Source organism: Acomys russatus, chromosome 2 (assembly GCF_903995435.1).
Source record: "Acomys russatus chromosome 2, mAcoRus1.1, whole genome shotgun sequence".
NCBI lineage: Eukaryota > Metazoa > Chordata > Mammalia > Rodentia > Muridae > Acomys > Acomys russatus.
In genome coordinates this window covers 100,847,037-100,861,354 of record NC_067138.1, presented here as the reverse complement: position 1 = coordinate 100,861,354, position 14,318 = coordinate 100,847,037, and positions in this window count along the sequence as shown.

Below are 14,318 nucleotides of genomic sequence, written 5' to 3'. Positions count from 1 at the left end.
GAGGCCAGAAAGCCCAAGATAAAGCCCAGCAGATCTGGTGCCTGGTGATGGCCGTCCTCCTCATTGATGGCATTTTTCTCACTATGCCTTTATGTAGCAGAAGGCCTCTTCGTTTTCTCAGGGCACCCATCTCTGCTGCATGGTGTCTGCCCTAATTATTACATCAAGACCCCTTTAATACCATCTTCTTAGAGGCCAAGGCTTCAATATAAGTTTGGAGAGGATGCTAATACTCAGGCCATAGCAATGCATTTCATCTATCTATCTATCTATCTATCTATCTATCTATCTATCTATCTTATACACACACACACACACACACACACACACACACACACACACATACACTCGTACAGACATACATATATACTACATTTTTGTTTGCTTTAAAATTTCTGGTGTCTAGTAAGGCTAAAATAGACTCTATGACAGTGGTTGTCAACCTGTGGTTCATACCTTCTTTAAGGGTCACATGACCCTTTTACAGGGGTTGCATATCAGATATCCTCCATATCAGACATTTACATTATTATTCATAACAGTAACAAAATTACAGTTATAAGATAGCAGCAAAAATAAATTTATGGTTGGGGGGGGGGGTCACCAAAACATGAGGAACTGTACTGCAGGGGCTGCAGCGTTAGGAAGGTTGGGAACCGCTGCTCTATGGGTCGAGGCTTAGTTCAGTCTGGGTGTGGCAGAGATATCAAAGGAGTCATATATTAATACAGAGGGGAATGAAAGCAATAAACATCACCAAAGAAACCAGCCTGGAAGGTAGTGGAAGGGTCAGGGGGAGGGGACGCGAGCCTACACTGGCATCAGAGAATCTTCAGACCAGCAAGAACCAAAGCCCAGGTGATACCATGGGGGGGGGTGCTGCTTGGGGTTCTGCAGCTGGAAACACCCAGATGCTTAGATGGGGTTTCCTGTCTTGGGATGGAGCGAGAACGAAGCACCATCTAAGAAACAGCCCAAGGTTGGCTCTCATGAAGAGAGAGTGTGGGAACGGCGGGGAAGGTGTTTGTCAGCTCTGCCCTGCTGAGGAATGCCAGAGAAACCCACGTGCTTAGGCAACCTTGAAATACACAAAGGAAACCCAGCCTGTGGAAATTCCTGGGAAACCGTGGTGGAGCCTAAATTGGAAAAACCGATGAAGATAATTTACAGTGCCAAGTCCAAATGCCACTGTTCAAGCTAAGTTCTTCAAAGAGACATTGCTGCCAGTCCACTATGGGTGGGATACTAGCAAGAGGCAGTAGCGGGACCTATTCAAAGCCTTCCACATTGCCTCCCAGCCCTCCTGCGTGCTGGCTCTCCTTCTCATACAGAGCTTCAAGCTGAGGCTTAGGCAAGCTTAGCCAACTACTCAAGGTCACAGGGCTAAGGGAGATGGGATGATATCATATAGAAAATCCTTTGCTGCTGGGATAATATGGACCTGTTTTAAAATCTTTATTTCGTGACTCACTACTTGGGTGACTTTGGAAAATTGATTTTCCTCTTCTAATACACTTCCCCGTCAGTAGACTCCAGGTCACTCTGCCACCTCTCAAAACTCTGGAAACATGGAATGAAGTGACACTTGTCGACCGTTACCCATTTCCTTCTCCTTCTCCTTTCTCCCTTGAGCAACAGTGACTCATCTTTACATGTAGGTGGTGAAAATGCATTCTGCTAAAATAGCTCACTTTGGCGGCTGGAAAGGTGGCTCAGTGGGTAAGAACATGCGTTGATCTTGCGGAGGACCTGAGTTCAATGCCCACTGCCCACTTCAAGCATCTCACAACTGCTTCTACCTCCAGCTCCAGAGGAAGCCTAACACCTCAGCACATGCAAATATATAGACATACACACATGTACATGTAAATCAATAACAACAAGGACAACAACAACAACAACAACACAATCCTCCACTTTCCAGCAGCACCTAGGGGTGGCCACACTATGTCAATCTAACCAGGGAGATGTAAGCTCACATCCACATGAAGTAGCCAGTTCTGAAGAAGACAGCCAAACCTTCTTGGTAAAAGCCTTTACTCACTTCTTGGAATGAGGAAGGGAGATTTGGAGGCAGCCGCCATCTTAACAAGACAGATGAGTCCGGGTGTGTGCCGTGCTGTTGGCTTGCCTTCACTTGGCCTTGGTGAAGATAAAGTCCAAGGAAAAGTAGTTTCAGCAAGTTTCAGCCGATTGTGTGTTCCTGACTGATGGAGTAACCAGGCTTTGTCCCATCTCACATACCCAGAAGATAGTAGCTTTTAAGAAAGAGGAATCCAAGGCTCTGTACTAAGGCTCTACATAAAGCAGAATTTGCTTGCTCAACCCATCCCATCCCAGTGAGCACTCCTTCCCTTTCCTCTGACTTGCTCCTCTCCAACCTTAGACACACAGTCTGTACCTGAGCGCCAATGTCAGCTGAAATCACTAGTGCCGGACCTGGAACAAATGTGAAGCAACTGCAACTTACTTCCTTAGAGATTTGAAGAGGCATGTGCAAAGGAGTCTTGCTGATTGGCAAACACATTAGCAAAGTTTAGAGAGTGTCATGACCTCCAGAGTGCAGAAACCCCAGAGGCCTTAGCGTGGAGTGCAGTCCTCAGCTCAGCTCCTGCCTAGAGTTCTGGTCTCAGTTTGCAAAGCCCCCTTCCTGGAACTCACCCAAGGTTGGGATTTGTCCCTGCTGTGTAACTCATCTGGTTGCTAAGTACTGTTTTCCTCTCCCACTGGAGATGAGAACGGCATCTCCTTCAGCTTTGACTCTCTGGTAACTCAGCACATACAGTGGATACCCAGGGGATTGCTGCCAAAGCATCAAGTCCGTGCTCAGGAGCTCATATTTACAAGGAGGTGTTAGCTGTCTACCCACCCCTGCCTGGAACAGGCCTGAGTGCTTGACTTTGCTTTCCTAGCTTTACACATGCAGTTTCTTGTGCTGTGAAGTCTCTTCCTCCAATTATGCTTCCAGCCCTCTGCTAAGCCAGTGGACCCCCCTCGAACAGTGCTTATGCAGTTCCCTGGGATCTCCCCTTATTCTTTTGATATATAGTCCCTTCTCTGGTAGCATATGGCTGGTAAGATTTATCTATGTGTTCTCATCCCTGTCAGACTGTAGGATTTAAAAATAATTTAATGATTTTTGTCAGTTGAATTAAAATATATGACCCAAAGAATGGTAGCTGCTAAGAAGTTTGATGACCTTAGCTATACAAAATACAGGCTCTGACGCCCTCCCCTTCCCCTGACACCAGTCCCGTAATGTCCAGTGTAGACAGACATTAGGTATCAGCTGGAAGCCAGGGATTCTTTATTGTCTATTCTGCCTCCGGAATAAGTATGAAGAGCGTCCTTGAAGGGCCGTGACTTCACTGTGGCCAGACACCTCCCCTGCAAACATCCCTTAGAGATCGGTGTGAGTTGAAGTCATGGTCTTTTTAAAGTCTTATCTCTAGGATGGTTGACTCACACTGCCTCACGGCCTTTAGAACTTAAGTGAACCCCTGTGGTCCTGTTTATACTCCGAGACCCTGATCCAAAGACACCAGAGTCTGACACAAGGCAACCCAACCAGAGTATTTCGAATAGAAATATGATCTTTGGAATGGATTGCAGAAGAGAGTGGGCGTTCTGGGCAGTGAGTCACATTTGTGGCAGATCTCCAGGGAAAAGAGCCATGAAGAATGTTGAGATACCAGAGTGGCCCTGGGTCCTCCTATCTTGGTAGTTCAGCACTTCCTTTGATTCTCTGAGACACCCACAGCATCCTTCCAATAAATTTCCCCTTTGCTCAAGCTAGACAAAAATCCATTATAGATGCTTATAGGTTTTTTTTAAAAAATGCCATAACCAATATGTCTATGTCCCTAAAGAATTTCCTGTTTGGTTTTTTGAATTGGTCAGGGTTTGTACCAACTGCAAATAAAAGGAAGTCTACAGTAACAGTGGCTTAAAAATATGTTTGTTTCTCTCCATTAAATGTAGGCAACTAGAGCTAGTCCCCTGGCCCTTAGACATCTAGGTGCCTTCTATGGTACTGTTTGATCAGTGCCTTCCATTCGTTGGACCAAATGGCCTTGCAAATTCCATCCAACATGTTATCACCCTGGTTGACAGGTAGGGGAAAGGCACCTTCCCCCCTTGGAAACATAGCCCTAGACTGTACATACAATATCTGCTTACATTCCATTGTCTAAAGACTAAGACTAACTGTGTCAATGCCACATTTCTCCTCTCCATTTCCGGACTGTCTGCTTACTCTTCTTCTCCTCTCTGTCGTGGTAGGCTTGTCTTTGTAGACAACTTCAGTGGAATATCTTAGTCTGGATTCTATGGTTCTAATGCAGAAAATGGGATCTCTAGATTAGGGGGTGGGGGCATTATTTTAGTGCTGGGGACTGAACCAGAGTCTTGAGCGTATTAAGTCTATATATTACACTCAGCTGTGCCACCTAGCTTTATGCATTCATTGATTGATAGAGTTTTGGTCACGGCTATTCATGAGTCATAGAAAAAAATATGGTGGCACTATGTTCAAGCTTAAAGAAAGGAATAGAGACAAGTGCAACAGATCCAAGAAGACATCCAACGTTATGATGCAGCCAAACCAAGCAAACCAAGCCACGCCCACCCTTACAGAGTATTCCATCTGACCAAAGCAAAACCTGGGTTTCAAATACACTATCCAATGAAGGCTAGTCTTACTCAAAACACCATATTCATCTATGTCTTGTGATTCTAGTGTCCAATGTTGCAATTCAAGCCCAAATAATTTTTTTGGTTTTTATTAGTGTAGTTTCATGTGGGCCCATTATTTCCCTCATAGAGACCATTTTCCAAACTGTAAATGATGGCAATTTTCTAAAAAGATCATGTCATCCACCAAAAATATCAAATAATTCCTCAATGATCCTAAAGTGTTAATAAGACCTTATATTACATGACAGTTATGCTTCATTTTATTCTATTCCTTTTTTTTTCTCTCCTGGCTCTTCATTTCCCTAAAGAAACTACATAAGCTTTTTTATATGTGTGACTTTCTTCCAATGCCCTTTACTTCTCTCATCCGGCATTTTCCTTCTAACTCATCCACCCAAGATCTACTCATAACTCATGTAAATGGTGAGAACAATGGGTAGGTGGCATAAATAGAGAACAAACAACAGGATGGTAGGCTGAGGCACCACAGTATTGTCCAACTCAGCAAGCCTGAACACCACAGCACCACTAAAAGCAAGTGAATGTTGTTGGAATATTCAGATTCAAAGGCAGAGGATGTGACAGTGTAACCTCTTAATGAAGTCAGAATTAAAAAGTGGAGAAATGATAGTGTGAAAATACCAATGAAATGAAAGCCTGTGTGGCTGAGTGGAATTCGCGATGAAGACTATGACCAGGCATGACGACCTGTGCTTCACAGTAGAAATGAGGAAAATTCTTCTGGACATTGCAATCTTAAATTGCTACCTCCTCAGCTGAAGGTTCACAATACAAAAACTGACAGGATAAAAAGGCAGAACATACCCAAAACAAAGATTCTAATATTTATGAGTAATTAATATTTCAAGCATTAAAAAGGTCACCAAGAATAAAGCAGTATTCAATGGAGGTATAAATTTACTCAACGTTAGTATATTTATAGATATTTTATCAGGAGCTTTCATGGTGCCAGAAAGTTCTATTCAGGCTGCTGAGGAAGAAAATTTATCAATGGCCTCACCTCACTGTGGACCCAGAATGCTACAATCCTGACCTGCCAGGTATGATATACCACCCCCTCCCGCCCCGCCCCCCCCCACCCGTGCATGATTATTGTTGGGGGAGTCACTACTTTCTGACAGGGTTTGAGACCAACTCTACAAGAGGGAGTCCATACTAAGTCTTGTAAACCTGTCAAAAGCCCAGAGCTGATCAGTCATTGGCCCAAAAGGTCAGGGGAACCTACTGCTGATGTTCCACTAAATGGACAGCATGTGCTCTAAATATGCATGTGTACATCCACCCATGGCTCTGTTCCTGGACTTGGTCAGAGAAGCTTCTTTTTGCAATAGTAGATGTTGAGTGTGGAGACTTAAGATGGGTTAAGTGTTGAGAATAAGTAACTGTTGGGTGATCAGTCCTAGGAAATGATATTAAGATCACTTCCTTCAAGGCTTAGGGAACACCGGAGGGAGAGCCAAAAGAACACAGAAGCGGGAAGGAGGGGAAGAGTGGTGTGATGTGCTGTGCCTGACCATGGCCTGTCTGTCGCACCGATGAACTGCTAGGAATGGTGGTTACCTGTGCAAGACTGGGCCCTTCAGCATTTCGCTATGAATGGGGGGAGGGGTTTATGCCTCTTGATGAGAGGGTGGGGGAGGGAGAGAGATTTCTCAGTAATGTAGCCACTGTTAAGCAGTCCATGCCCTAAGTAATCACCTTCCCCCCTCCAACCCACACTCATGCAGCAACCTTAACTAAATGCAGTGGGCAACCCAAGGAAAGAAACAAAGCATGAAAGTAGGGGAAGGACTTGTTGGGTAGAAGAAGATAATGGGGGCAAACACAGTCAAAGTACATTATGTATGAAATTGTGAAAATATGTTTGAAAAATAATTTCTTGGCTTGTGACCTAATCATCTGAATTTCTGATGATATCCTGCTGCACAAAATATTTCGGCTTTGAAATCTTACATAGTTTAAAATAGTAAAAGATGTGTGTGTGTGTGTGTGTGTGTGTGTGTGTGTGTGTGTGTGTGTGTGTGTGTGATTAATAAATCCTCCAGGTGTACTATTGAGATGTTCTTCAAGCTTAAAGTCTCTCTCCTTTAATTTCAGAAGCTACTATTTGAATGTGTGAAGGGTACAATTGTTTCAGTCCTGACTATCACCACCACTATTGTCACCATCACCATCTCCACTCTCACCACTACCGGTACCACTACCACCTCCACCTTGACTGCCGCCTCCATCACCACCATCCCGACCGCACTGCCCACCCTTGGACTAGCAGCCTGCAAATAACTGTAGTGGGAGGTTGGACATGGAGTCACAGAACACTGGGTGTCAGCAATCTGTCAGGTTGTGCTTAAGGCTGATGGTCCAGAAAACATCTTATGTCTTCCATATGCAAGGTTTGTCTGTAGTTCCTTATAGTACAAATTCTGCACCTAACTTAACAGTGATTGTTACCTTTAGCCTCAGATTTCTTACCATGGGCTTACTCGTGCCACCGGCAAGTTTTATGAATACCCCTGAAAATTATTCTGCAAGTGTTTGGACTGCTAGATGAACCTTTGGCAAAGTGGTCTATGCAGATGCCCTGACTCTAGAGCCACAGAAAGGATTAAGGGAAAGCCTAGAAACAGCGAGTGACAATGCTCCTCATTGGACTCACAGATGTTTCCAATGAATTCAAGGACTGTCCTAGAACCAACCACATTGGAACATCCCTTTGTGATCATCAAGCTAAGGTCAGCAGTAAGCATAAGGACGGAAGTAAGCAAAGCTTTCAGAGCGCTTGTCTTTGCTGACAACTGCTTGCCATGTGATCCAGTTATTTCTCTCCACGAACCTGCGTATTTTCTGTAATTCCTTCCCATGGTATGAATGTAGAAAGGAAGGTGTAACTACTTTAAACTCCTTCTGTAGTCACCAGTCCACAGGTGCATTGTCCATCTAAGCTTCATTGTAGTGTTACAAATACAAAGACTGTGTAGGTTTCTGTTCAATTGTCAATTTCCTCAAGTATCAAAGGTATGCTGGTTTTCAGTAAATGTGGAAGTGTTCACTTCAAACTCCCAGGTACACTAGTCACTTGATATTTGTTTAATACATCTTGCCTATGAATATAAGCATTTGAGCCTTAACAAAGTCCCCTGAGAGTTGAAGGCACCTTCGTCTCCCAGATGGAAATACTGAGACACTGGCTGTCACAACCTTAGACTGAGAGCCAACAAGTTCAAACTCAAAATACCTGTGCCTCACTGTTCTTTCTCAGCAAACACTTGTGAGTGAGTGTCTGTGAAGGGCTGGGTACTGGGCAAGGCTCTGAGGACAGCAGTGAACTCAAGAACAAAGTCCGCCCCATAGAGCTCACATCTCACTTCCTATTTACCACTTGAATTTGTGGTAGTTTCCTTAACCAATCTCTTTTAAAGTGTTTCTGATTTAATGGCTTTAAAAATAATGCTATGCACATTTCACAGAACGGCAATTAGAAAGCTTGGCAGTATAAAATTTTGTTCAAATTCTTGGTTTCTAGTGCTAAATCACCTCCAGAGAGAGTGTGATGATTCACATTCGTATCAGCTCCAGGAATTGCCCATCTTACCTCACTCTTGCCCAAACCCAGTTCTTGTTTTTATATAACCCTTGCCTACTTCATAGATGTCAGGTTCACAGATTGGGGGTAACAAACACTGCCTTTGCTTCATTTAGAGAAAGTGACTTACAGTGATTTAAAATAAAGTGGCTGCTTTTAAATGCTACACATCCCTTCAGACTCACACACACACACACACACACACACACACACACACACACAAAGAAGTCAAGGCCTCATTCTAAGTGTCTAGGATAGCCTTACTAAGGTGTTGATGTCTACCTTAGAGACTCAACTCATGTTGAAGGTGCACACTGACATCTGTGTCCTTCCTCACAGAGGACCCTCAGCATTCCTAGCCCTGTGGCCATGGCACCTGTTGGCTACCAGCTTGTTTGTGAGGTGGTGACTTGCCCAGCTCTTAAGGAATGCAGAGCATCACCACGCAGCAACAGCTTTAGGATGGGCTCACTGTAGAGTCTGCCTTACGCTGCTACCCCTCTTGGTCTCCCTTCCTAGGACATGCAGAAAATATTTGCTGCACCTCTGTCGAGATAATTATTGTTGGGTCTCAAGCAGCCCAGATATCCAGAAGTGAACTCAAGTTGGACTGAAGGAGGATTTCTAGTGGTTAAATAAAAGCCAGAATTCCTCAGAAACTTGTGAGACCAGTTCCCAGTTGCCAAAAGGAATCATTTCCCTTGCCTTCTGGCATGTATCAGCAGATCAAAGATCATGCTGGCCTCCAGGCTCCCTTGGTAGGAACCTGATATCTATATCTATTCCACTAGCACCCTTCCCGTCCCTCTCCACAAGGCCACTAGTTCTCTTTATAATCCACAGGATTTGTCCACCCCACTCTCTGCATCTCTTGTCCCACTCTTTCTACTCTCTTTTGCTACTCTTATCCCCTCAACTCTCTTCTCTATATCTTTGTCTCTCTGTTTCTGTCTGTCTGTCTGTCTGTCTATCTATCTATCTGTCTGTCTATCTATCATCTCTTGCTCTTTCAATATGCTCTGTTCTCTCCCTCTGGCTACCTCATTATCTGCACTATTCTCTCCTGCTCTCCTACTTCCCTCTCCCTTTTCATGCCCAGTCTGTTTCTCTTTCTCTCTGCTCTAGATTCTTCCAGATGCCTCTGGGTATTTTTTCCCTCTCTCTTACCTACAATAAAAACCTTTACCCTAATACAATGGCCATGTATGTGGTTTCTTTAGTGTGTTCCTCAAATACTTCTGGTGCTAAACCCTGGGAGGGAAATGAATGAACTCCTTTCCAAGGGGCCTAACCTCTCCTAACTGAAGCAAGCTGCTGATTTGACTCTCCTAAAGGACACATCATTTGTTTCTACTGGCTTCTAGCCACCACATTCAACCTTAAATTCCACTCCTCCAGCCATTGTTCCTAAACCTGCTCTAAGCACTCAGCTTCATTCCCCATGGCACTAAGGGTCCTCTCAGTCTCTGGCTCCTGGAGCCTGCTACATGTTCCTGGGTACCCATCATGCCTTTGTTAGCTTGCTGGAGTTTGCTGTTTGCTTCTCCACTGTGACTCAGGGTATCTCTCTACTAGGGCACTTACCTGTCTGCCCCTATTGGAAGGGTCCTCTGGTGGAGCTATTTGCAAGCCCTTTCCTCAAGCCTCTCCCATCTCCTTTTTTCTCTGCTTCTAAAAGATGTCTTCCATCCCACTGGTTCTATCTCTCTGTTCACTTCTAAAACTTGCTTTATCTCTCTTGCTTGCCAGCTGGAGCCTAGACTCTATGGGCTCTTACCAGACTACGCACCTGCATCCTCTACTTTCTGTTCCATGGACTCATATTTCATTAAAGCCTTGCTGTCTTACTGCAAACACTCTGGCCTCAGTACAGCTCAATGGTTGAAAACAGGACACACCCAGTTTCCAAACCCTTACAGACAGTAACAACTTCTGCCACTGAGTAAGCAAACAATCCTCTATATATCTTATCTCTAGCCTTTCTCTACTCTGAACTCTTGAAAAACTCTCGTGTCTCTAAACTTTGTTGCTCTCTGCTTTCAAAAAAATAACAAAACCCAAAAACAAACAAACAGAAAAAGCCAACCAAACAAAAACCTCTTAAAGCCATTGCTTAAACTTTCTGTATCTCAGAATTTTTTTAAGTTTACTGGGTGTGGTTCAAAGAGCTGTAAAATCGGTAGCAAAAAGTTAACTTAAAATTTGTAATAAAAGTGATCAAGAGTTTTTAAACCTATACATAAATAATCTTAATTTAGTACAGCATGCTTGTATATAACTTTGATTCAACTTTCACTTACAATAGATTTTCTATGGCATACTATATAAATGTACCTTGAATTTAATTCTTATTCGTGGAAAATAGAACATAGATTTGATGATTAAGATCTATAAATTCCTAAGGTTGCAAACGTTTATTCAGGGTGGAAAACACTGACATGAAGATGTATGCATAGCCTCATTGTCTTTATTAGATTGGTTAAATTTTAGGTATTTGGATAAACTGAATCATTCTAAAATTGTAAAATACCTGTAATGGTGCACTACAAAGGAACTGGAAAACAAGGCTAGCGGTCTCTGTGTGAACTGTATTTATGGTTTAAAGCTTTATCTAGATGCTAAAGGATCTTCATTTGAATCTTCAATTCAAATTTTGAAGACTCAAACTTATTAGACATAAAGTTGTAAAATCTTGATCTTTTAAAAACTACTAACTTGTTGTAAACTGGTAAAGATAATTAAGGCAATGGTCAGTCAACTTATAAATGATAAAATTCTTTAATGTCCTCAGAACTATGCTTGGTAGTCATGCTAAGTACAAATGTAAAATTCATCTACTGGGATAAGCTTTATCCTTCTATATATGTTGTCAATGTTAAGCCTAAAGCCAAGTAACTGAAAGAAGTAAGATTTGTTTAAAATCGGGTATATTTAATTGGTTAGATGATGGCTCTCAGACTCCTCAGAGACATCTGTTGAATATGGCATTTAAGGTGTTTAATGAAAAGGCTTCCCCTGATAGACAGAAATACCAGCTTCTGATAGCAGCAGCTGAGCCTATCTGCAAAGCATATGGGCAGCAATAGTCCACCTGGAGCTTGCTTTGAGTGTGCCAACATTGGCTACTGGACAAAGAACTGCCTTGTGCCTTGCCTGTCTTGCCGTCAATGCCCTGCCCAAACTGTGGACACCATTGGGTAGACTGCCACTCTGACTTACCAAGCAAGGTAGGCCAGTCCCAAAAGATCTTCCTCCACAGCTTTCAGAACTTCTGTGTGGCAGAAGACTGACAACTTCTGTCCCCTATAAAGCCATCAAAATCACCCTGGAAGATCCCAGACTAGATGTCAAGGTAGGGAATAGGTCTATGTCATTCTTTTTAAAAAACAATTTATTGATTCTTTGTGAATTTCACATCATGTACCCCAATCTTACTCATCTCCCCATCCTTTCATATCCACTTCCTGTCCTTGCACCCTCCCCCTCCAAAAGGAAAAAAAAAAAGGATAATAAAAATGAAAACAAATAGCATCATGGAACTTTAGTGTATGCCACAGGATCCTTTTGTTCTCATTTCTTTACTTGCAAATGTTCATTGCAGTGAGTCATTGGTCTGGTTTGGGGCCCCTGACTTCAGCTATACTATCTATACTTGGTCCTCACTGAGCCTCCTCTTGGACATCCTGTTGTTGCCCTGTGTTGTGGAGATCCTGCAGCTTTGAATATCTAGAGCCAGCTACTTCAGGTGCTCCAGCAGTGTATACATGAGGTTGATGCTGGGTGGGCCAAGTCAAAGCTTTGGACCTGTGCCTGGGTGGTAGCTGAGTTGGTCAGCCCTCCAGCTTTCTCACACCTACCCCACCTGTGCAAGCTATCCATCACTGTCCCATCTAGTTTACTTAATGCTGCAACCAGCAAGGGGCAGGGCCAGCTCTCCTGCAATCAGCAAGGGAAAGGGCCAGCTCTCCTGCTCTCATGCCCTTGGGTCCAGCTCCACAGCTTTCCAGGTGAGGTACAGGGCATCTCTGTCATTCTTAATACCGGGGCCACTTCCCTAATACTTTTTGCTCATCCTTATCTTTCTCAAACTTCTGTGATGGCAATGGTGACAAGCTCTAGCTTTATCAGACAGTTTAGCAACAACAAGCTGACTCACCCAGCTCCTTCCACCAAAGCTGCATCTGCCTGGTCAATCCATTTCATATGTAAAAAACATGTTTTGTTTTTCGTAAAGCTATGAGGTCTCCTGCTAAGAAAGGCAAACTCACAGACAAGTTTATCTTGCTGACAGGCTTCATACTACAGAAGATAAACTCACAAAATAGTTTTCACGAAAGACAAACTCAAGCTACCATGCTGTTATTATTGACTAAAAATTTACTTTTTACTATTCCTCTATTAAAACACAACTTACTTATCAGTGCCTGATTTTAATAATCAAGAATCTACTATGTCTCATGGAAAATGATTGAATGTTTCCAGATTTATGGTGGAGGAGGAAGTTTAATGTTTATATAAGCTGTGAAGGTCTGAGGAAGTGATTTAAAGTAAGTTAAAAAAAATGAGACTTTAAGGTGATACATGATGTTAGGGTTCAAAGTTCAATGCTTAACATTAATCAGTGGGGTTCTACTAAGTTATTAATCTAGTCTGGGTAATTGTTATGTTATGGTGGTTACTGGCCCAAAAACTTAAATTTCCTTTGGTTGTTTTCTAAATATATACTTAAAAGTGCCTTTCATTGTGCTAAAAACATCTCTGTCTAGTCTATATATATCGGTCTCCTCAAGATCTTCTCCTCCTTTGTTCTCTTTCCTGTGAAGACATTTTTGACTTGTTACAAATAAATGTTTACACTTCTGTTATGCTGATAGCTTTTCAGCCTTTGTTTTTGTCATGGCTCAGAGGCAGAAATTTGCTGTTTACAGACACTCATTAACTTCCTTTTCCACAATGAGGGTTGCAGTGCAGATTACAGACAGTGGTCATGCTAATACCTCTGTCCTGTCTGTATCTATGCCAGCAGATTTCCACTCAGCTGAAACCAACTGGATTCCTGCAGACTGCTCCAAAATGGCCTGCACTTTGCTAGCCTCAGGTGGTCCTGCTGAAGCCCTGATCTTGCTGGACCAATCCAGCCAAATGGAAGAGAGCTGGCTTGAGAACTACAGCTCCCAGGGACTGACTGCAAGGCTGTCCTTTAGTCTCCCTTGGGTCCCTGGTCATATCAGTCCCTGACTTTGACCCCTATTCCCACCTTTCTAGACTTCCCTACCTCTAAGTATGACCCTGCCTAAGTGAGAAGCAGTTGCAGAAGAAACTTGTTACTCCTTATCATCAACAAATATCACCATGAATATTAGGTTTCAGGCAATCCAAAGATTCAGAAATGAGCTCACTGGGCTATAGAAGGATTTGTGGTGGTTAGATAAAAGCCAGTATTCTTCAGGATTTTGCCAACTTGTGAAGCTGGTTTTTGTCTGCCCAAAAGAGTCATTTCTCTTACCTCTGGCAGAAGGCACATATGGCTACCTGTGGCACCTGTGAGAGTATCAAAGCCCATGCCTGCCTCCAGGCTCCCTCAGTATCACAACTACCTGGTACACATATCATAGTCCATGCTAGCATCTTGCCCTTCCTTACCCCCAGTTACTTCTCATCATAATCCTCATGGTCCGTCCATCCCATTCTCTCTATCACTAGTCGCACTCTTGCCATGTTTTCTCTTGCTACTATGTATCTCCCAATATCCCCCCTCTTCTCTTCTCTCCTCTCCTCTTCTCTCCTCTTCTCTCCCCACCCCTTCTCCTCTTGCTTTCTCAATATGCTGTTTTCTGTCTCTTGCTATTTTGGTATCTCCACTATTCTCTCCTGCTCTGCCATGTACCTATCCCTGGACACATCCAGTTTGTTCCTCTATCTCTCTGATCTGGACTCTTCCAGATGCCTCTGGATCGTTTCTGTCTCTTACCCACAATAAAAACCTTTCCCTAATGAGGCAGTCATATTGACAGTACCT